At 36.6% G+C, this 7,844-nt stretch overlaps 1 pseudogene; it reads left to right on the top strand.

The window, feature by feature from the left end:
* Positions 1 to 4,326: 4,326 nt before the first annotated feature.
* Positions 4,327 to 7,844, top strand: LOC110796575 (putative pectate lyase 21; annotated as a pseudogene).

The following is a 7,844-nucleotide window of genomic DNA, read 5'->3' as shown; positions in this document are numbered from 1 at the left end:
GTGTATTAAACTAAAGCAAATAATCAAATCGGAAAATAACAATATTAATGGAATCTAGGGCAGCAGTTCACCATAAATGCAGACCGGGATTGGACAACGAACAATGACAATCAATTAACAATCATAACTAGGAAAACATGCATCTCTCGAATCTTATGAATTCCTTAGGATAGAACAACTAGCGGGCTCTCGCTACGTACTAGAAATAATTCCTATCTAATAGCCACAGACCAAAAACATTAGATTTATACCTCTCGGCGCATAATCCAAGGTTAATCAAACTCAAATCAAAATAGTCCGGCCGAACAGAATTGACGAGCAATAATAATAAGCTATAGAAATTATAATCAATCAATCAATAATCAAGCCCACATATAATCCCAATCATGCATTCAAGGATCCCCTAAACCCTAGAAATTAAACTACTCACTCATGATAATAAATAACAAAGCAATTAGCATAATGGAAAACATGATTAAAGCAACAAAATAAATTAAGGTAGGAAATAATACCGACTTGAAGAACAATGGAATAATAAAGCTTGAATCTTTGATTAAAATTAAAACTAAGTGTTTGGAGAAAATAGAGAGAACTAAAATAGACTAAGTAATTAGAAAACTAGAAAAAAAGATGTCACTAAAAATATAAGGGGCTAGTATTTATAGTTTGCCCAAAATAGAGCCCAAAATCGGAAATAAAATCTCGCGAAATACGCTGGAGGTTGGCGTGGCCCGATCGGGCGACGCTTCGCCCGATCGGGAGATGTGCTCGATAGTCGGCCCGATCGGGCGAAATTCCGCCCGATCGGGCGGTTGCAAAATGCCCAGAACAGCGCCCAGAATGACCGCCCGATCCGGATCGGGCGAAGCCCGCCCGATCGGGCGAGTGTTGAAACTGCACGATCCTCTATCTTAAAAACACCATTTCTCCTTCGCTATAAGTCGGAATTAGGCGAATGACCACTCGTTGGAAAGCTCTTGAAGTCTAGAATCCAACCCAATTTGAATCGCTTCATTTGGAGTTGTATAACTCGAGTTATGATCAAAAGAGTGGACGATATTCAGTTTTCTACTTCTTTCACTATTCGCTTTGCATGAAAATTCTTCCAACTCAATGTTTGCGCTCTCGAAAGTATATAATCTCTTGTATTGATTCAAATGAGTAGGAAATGCACAAAAATATGCTAATTCCTACAATGATGAACCTGAAACTACAAACACACTACAAGGAGCACATTAGTACTAAAATCGCTCCGAAGAGCTTATTTGAGATCAAAAAGTACTAAGGGACAGGGGTAAAAGCTCTATATAAAACGCATATATCACGTCCCTCCGTAGATAGTCCACAACACGTCCGGATCCGCCTTAAGATTGACCAACTAGAATCGCCCTTAAGGTACTACTTATTTTCGGCTAAATGGGCAAGAGTTATGGCTGATTTTTCTGCTTAAAAATCCTAGCTTTGAATACTTGAAAACTTGTGTATAAATAATGACCCTAGGCCCTTATTTATAGAGGTATGGAAAAGGAATTGGAATCCTATTAGGATACTAATTTATTTAATTAGAATCCTGCTAGGACTCTATTTAAATAAACTTTATCTAATAGGTTTAGGATTTAATCTTTTATAGAATCCCGATAGCTTTAGGATTCGCACACGAGCATCGCACGAGCACCGTACACCCGCGCAGGCCTTGCGGCCCACGCTGAGCGCACAGCGCTCGGCCCATGCTACTGTCCGCGCGCGCCCATGGCTTCGGCTGGGCCTGGCTTGCGATGGGCCTGGTCGAGGCTTTGGCGTGTGTTGGTGATGCGTGTGGCTTGTTGGGCGGTGGCCTGGCTTCGTGCTGGGCCTTCGTCTAGCGAGCCTCGTCCGATGCTAATTCGTACGATACGCTTCCGATTAAATTCCCGATTCCGGAATTTATTTCCGATACGAACAATATTTAATATTTCCGATTCCGGAATTAATTTCCGTTTCGAACAAATATTTAATATTTTCGTTTCCGGAATTATTTTCCGATTCCGATAATATTTCCGATTCTGACAATATTTCCGTTTCCGGCAATATTTCCGATTCCGGCAATATTTTCATTTCCGATAATATTTTCCGATACGTACCATGTTTCCGTTTTCGGCAACATCTACGACTTGGATAATATTTATATTTCCGATACGATCCATATTTCCGTTTCCGGCAATATCATCGTTTCCGTAGTATTCATTTCTTGCCTGTGACGATCTCAGCTCCCACTGAAACCAAGATCCGTCGATTCCGAATATCCATAGATGGAGTATTTAATGCTATTAAATACTTGATCCGTTTACGTACTATTTGTGTGACCCTACGGGTTCAGTCAAGAGTAAGCTGTGGATTAATATCATTAATTCCACTTGAACTGAAGCGGCCTCTAGCTAGGCATTCAGCTCACTTGATCTCACTGAATTATTAACTTGTTAATTAATACTGAACCGCATTTATTAGACTTAACATTGAATGCATACTTGGACCAAGGGCATTATTTCCTTCAGTTGATGTATTACGAGAATCTCTATTATATAAGCCAACTCCTGAGGGTTTTTTTGTAAATTAACTTTTCGTGTCCCCAAACTAAATGACGAAAATGCCCTCAGATATCTCTCATCCTATTTCGATGTATGCGTTTGCTGAACCTTTCTCCTCCTCCCACTTTTCTCTCTCCTCACCTTTCCCTCACCAAACAACACTGCATTTCTAGGGTTAGACTTCTCCCGCAAAGATGGTATTCAATCAACTCTATCCTCGATCGCCTCGACGGCGGCGTCTCCCTCAACAGCCGCGACGGAAATGGGTTTTAGGGTTTCTAAGGAAAAAATTTCATTGAAGGAGAGAGATTCAAATTGAAACTTCCGTAAAAAATAATCGAATAGGGTTTAGGAAAGGAGATTCGATTATAGATAAGAACGGATTGAAGGTCGATAATGGAGGAGATAGAAATCGATGGTGGGTGATGGCTCCTTGGAGGCGGCGGCGATGCCGGCTCACCTTCCATTTCATCCTTTCAGGTTTAATTTCAAGCTTCCCTTTCCACTCTTTCCATTTCAGTGATTGATTCGTAATCTGGTTTTAGGGTTTTACTTCAATTCAATTCAAATTCTTGCAAAATTTTCAACTTCTTGCAGAATTTTTAATCGCTGGATTGTTTTGGTGAAATAAATTCTGAAATTGGAGATTAAATATATTTCGAAAGTAGGGTTTTAATTTTTTAGGGGAAATCTAAATTAGGGATTTAGAAAAGGGTTGAATGATCGATTACAAGATGTCTAGATTTTGGGGGTGGTTTTGTGTTCGGCGGCATAATTAACGACAACTCAGCTAGGGTTTCCGAGTCGGGTTATTGCCCCGTCGCTTCAATAACTAGTGCACTTAGGGTTTCCTGATTTCATTTGTAAACTTCACCTACCTCTATTACCCTTCCATTCTTAATTTAATTTTTAATTTGATTTCAATTTTCTGATTGATTAATTCAGAAAAAGGGTGATTCAGATTAATTCAACCCTGTTTTTTTGTCGACCTGAAGGTTTCTCATCATTCCATGATCTTTTTCTCTCATTCTCGAATTACTGTGATTTTTATTAACTTTGTTTTTGTTGTACAGATGATCCTGGTTCTTCACAGCTTTCGCCAAAGCTGCAAAAAGCTTCCAAACTGGGGTATTTTCTTTTCTTCTATTTCTTTTCTGAAGCTTTTGATTTTTTGAAGGTTCAGTTATTATTATAATTTTTTTTATATAAATGGGGGAAAAGAGAAGAATCAAAGCCGGGACACAGGAGAAAGGTGCAGCAAGTTAAGTATTTTACACTCTATCTTGATTGGAGAAAGTTTTGAGTATCATTTGAAAATAAGATTATTTTAAATATTCTTGAACACAATTTTCCATATTTGTATTTCCATTGGTGTATAGTTTTGGATGGATAACATTTGATGGATATTAGTAAATTCTTGATTTGCTTTGAATTTGTTAGATTTTATTAACACTAAAATGAGCTATTGACTATCCATGTGAAGTGTTTAGATTTCTGGGTAATTACTCTTTTTTGTTAGCTTTGATAAGGGATTTTGAGTGTTTAAGGTGGTTTATGTGGATTATTTTTGTTACGTTAAGGTTGAGAATTTCTATGACAAATTGTTGATATGATACTAACTGTAGTTTCTGGTTGTTGCTTTAATTAGATGATGGACCTGGATCGCTAAGAGAAGCGTGTCGGATAAAGTAACCACTCTGGATTGTCTGAGGTCATACTTGAATGTGTCATATTAAAAATGGCGGAAGAATACAAGACCACCATGGAATCAGTCAGGTCATGGGTCGTTCAACACAAGCTTCGTACCGTCGGTAATTTTAATAATTCATCTAAATTTAAATTATACTCCGTAATTGATTTTTCCCTGATTTGGTTTTCTCTCAAAATAACTGGGTGCGAAATGATGCAGCAACCGAGCTCGAGTATTTCGGAAATAATTTGAAATGGCAAGCAGAAGGATCTCTTCTTATCTCGCTCACTTCCAACTTATCTCACCTCTCCTGTTGGTAATTTTCAATAATCTCCCATTTCTATTCCCCAATTTTGATTAACTTTTTTGTTAATAATATTTGTTTCTTTGATCTTCTATTTGTTTTTCGTGGGGTTTGTTATTTTTTCTTTCACAATTTTGTTTAGTTATTTATAGTAAATTCCCCAGTTTTTGCCCAAATTCCGACTCTTATATAGTAACTATGAGTGCAGGTAACCCATAATTTATCCTGTTTAAATCAAAGGGCATACAGAATTTGTAGCTTTATCACAGCTGTAATTGATTTACTCTTGAATTAGTCATGTTTAGGGACCTTTACTTGATATGACCTGAGATACTTAGGGTTGACTTTGCATTTATGTCATGTTTCAATGCGAGAGTGATATTGATGTCAGTTGGGGTACACGGTGTTTCCTGATTCGTTTTAAGGTTACTAATTATTTAGGTAGGCAAGCGTAGTAAGTTTGGGGAAGCTTTTAGTTGTGGCCTGTTATCTTTTTTGTTTGATGAGATACTTACCTAATCTCTTGATAAAAAAAATAATTTTACAGTGGGTAAATTTGTGTGATGATCATTGTATTACTATATTTGTGGTTCATGGCTGATAAAGGCAATTATATATACTGTCTCGATGTTGCATTGTAGGTTGTCAATAACAAAAGTATTCATATCCATGTCAAACTAATAGATTCAAAGAGAACTAGATCTTTAGGGAATGTAAAGAATATGGGTGGTCACTTGGTATTTGAAAGAAATCATGAAAGGTTTCACCGTTTCTATGAACATGCCTTTATAGTCACATGGTTCCATTATTTTACGTTTTTGCTACATAATTTATTCAATAATTTTATGCTGTGACTTGCTGTTTCATTACATTGTTGTTGCAATCTTTTCTTTGATTAATTGAAGAAGGTTAATAGTGTACTGCCTTATGATTCGTAATGGGCGAATTTTTGCAATAATTAGTGTGGTTTTGGTTTGAGTTTGGTGACGAGTACATTCCTGTTGTTGTAATTGTAAGTGTGTGTAGTCGAAAAGATTGGGTTTATGACTGTAAGATGATGTAGCCATGTAGTTTTGAAATGCTTTAGTCCCAATAAGACTGATATTCTTCTGTATGATGTAATGTAGGTACAAACGTTCTTCTGTATTCATTCTTCGTTCACAGAGTTGGCTTTATGATGAACTGCAGGTACAAACATTCTTCGTTCACAGATTTGGCTGTTGGTGTTAGTGTGTAAAACAGTTTATTGACCTGAATTTCGATTTGCAATTAGTTGGTTGAAATTTCGATTTCTGTTTCGGTGTCTGATGGATGGAAAAATTATACATTTTGGGTTGAATTAGGTTGATTTTGTATTAGTAAGAAATTGTGTCAGAACTGGTTAGTTAAAATGTGAGTGCTAAAACAAAATAGACTGAATACTATTCTAATAGACACAAAATTACCACAACTGACTATTGGGGATATGTTAGCTAAAATATGATATAAACAAAAGAAACTCAGCTTGAAACCACAACTGACTATTGGGGATACTAATTGGTCGATGTCAAACTATTTTAAGCTAAGTCATATAAGACAAGTAAGGAACCAACCAGCAATTAGACATTCTAGGTCTCAATCAGTCAAGGATGAAGGATGTCCTACTTTCCTAAAAGATGAATATTCTCAACTTTCGTGATCAAAAATGGATCTGGGAAGACGAGCATGCCAGGACCGTCAAACTTCAGAACTTTGCGACTGAATTTTCGAACAAGATGGATTCAGAACCGTTTGAGAAGAGGACCGTGTCAGGTCTGAGATGATTCAACTATCGATGATTGTCTGACATTTAGTCTTCAGCTTAGATGATAGCCTGTGAATTATTTGTAATGATAGATGAAATAACATAGATGGAAATTGAATAAAACTAGCTTCATTAATCACTATTTTGGTCTATTGCAATTGTTGTGATGCTTTATATTTTTATCTGCTTATTCTACTGCGATTCTTATGCAGTGTGTGCCATTGCAGCTGTTCTTAGAGACCTCTGCATTGCTGAGGTAACTCCTTCTATTGGCCAATCAGTCTTGGTTTATCTTTGTTTGGTGAATGGTTATCTGATGTGATGATGAATGTCAATACTGATCCAATCTAACATTAAATTGTTGAACCAAATTACTGGGGTTATAAAGGTAGGAAGAATGTTAAGGGCTGGAGAGATTAATCTATCTCTGAGGGTTGAATTACAAGTGTCATTTTAGTTTTCTACAAATGTGAAATTCATTAATATTTGCTCTTAATAAACTAAATTACTCTTTTTTGTAGGTTTGATAAGGGATTTTGAGTGTTAAGGTGTTTATGTGGATTATTTTTGTTACTATGAGGTTGAGAATTGTTGTGACAAATTGTTGATACGATAGTAATTGTAGTTTCTGGGTGTTGCTTTAATTAGATGATGGACATGGATCGCTAAGAGAAGCGTGTCGGATAAAGGAACCACTCTGGACTGTCTTCGAAATTTCAGGTACAATTGAATTGAGGTCATACTTGAATGTGTCATCTTATAAGATGATTGGTGGTCGTGGGCAGAGAATTAAGTTCACTGGGAAAGGGCTAAGGCTAAAGGAATGTCAGCGTGTGATAATATGCAATCTAGAGTTAAAGGTGGGAGGGGGCATGATATGATGTAGATGGGATTCAAATCAAACCTAATTCTAAGCATATATGGATTGATCGCTGCACCTTGCGTGATTATTATAATGATGTCAGTCAGTGGATCTTGAAACTTATTCTACTTGCAAGATCATTTATTCATTCCGTCTGATTTTTTTTCAATAAATGAACTGCCAGTTAAGGTTATTTTTGCTTACTTCTTAAGGTAATGCTTTATACTGAACATGAACTCATCATAACAAATGTTTATACTGGTTAGACTAATATATCTTGGTTAAGATTCTGTAAGAACTTCTAACCAAACATAGCCTAAGATAACATTAATTACGCTATTTGAGCTGCGAGGTATGATTTTTAAGTGAAATTTTGGAAATTGTACTTGCATTATTTGCGTTGAATTCCTGATAACGTTACATTTTCGTTTCTCAAAACATCTGGTTGTTTTGGACATAGGGAAAAATATACTAGCATATTTAATTGGTTCAATGTCTCTCTTATGCTCCGCAGATGTCATTTCTCTCAGCATGACAAAACAATGTTCATTGGAGAATATCCTTCTTCTCATGTGGATGCATTCGGGTGACTATTCACCATTGCTTTTTTCCATGGAACTCGACAGAGACATCTCGCTTGA

The sequence above is a fragment of the Spinacia oleracea genome, chromosome 6 (genome assembly GCF_020520425.1).
Source record: "Spinacia oleracea cultivar Varoflay chromosome 6, BTI_SOV_V1, whole genome shotgun sequence".
NCBI classification, from domain to species: Eukaryota; Viridiplantae; Streptophyta; class Magnoliopsida; order Caryophyllales; family Amaranthaceae; genus Spinacia; species Spinacia oleracea.
Note: the sequence above shows the minus strand (reverse complement) of the source record. Positions and strands in the feature narration are given on the sequence as shown.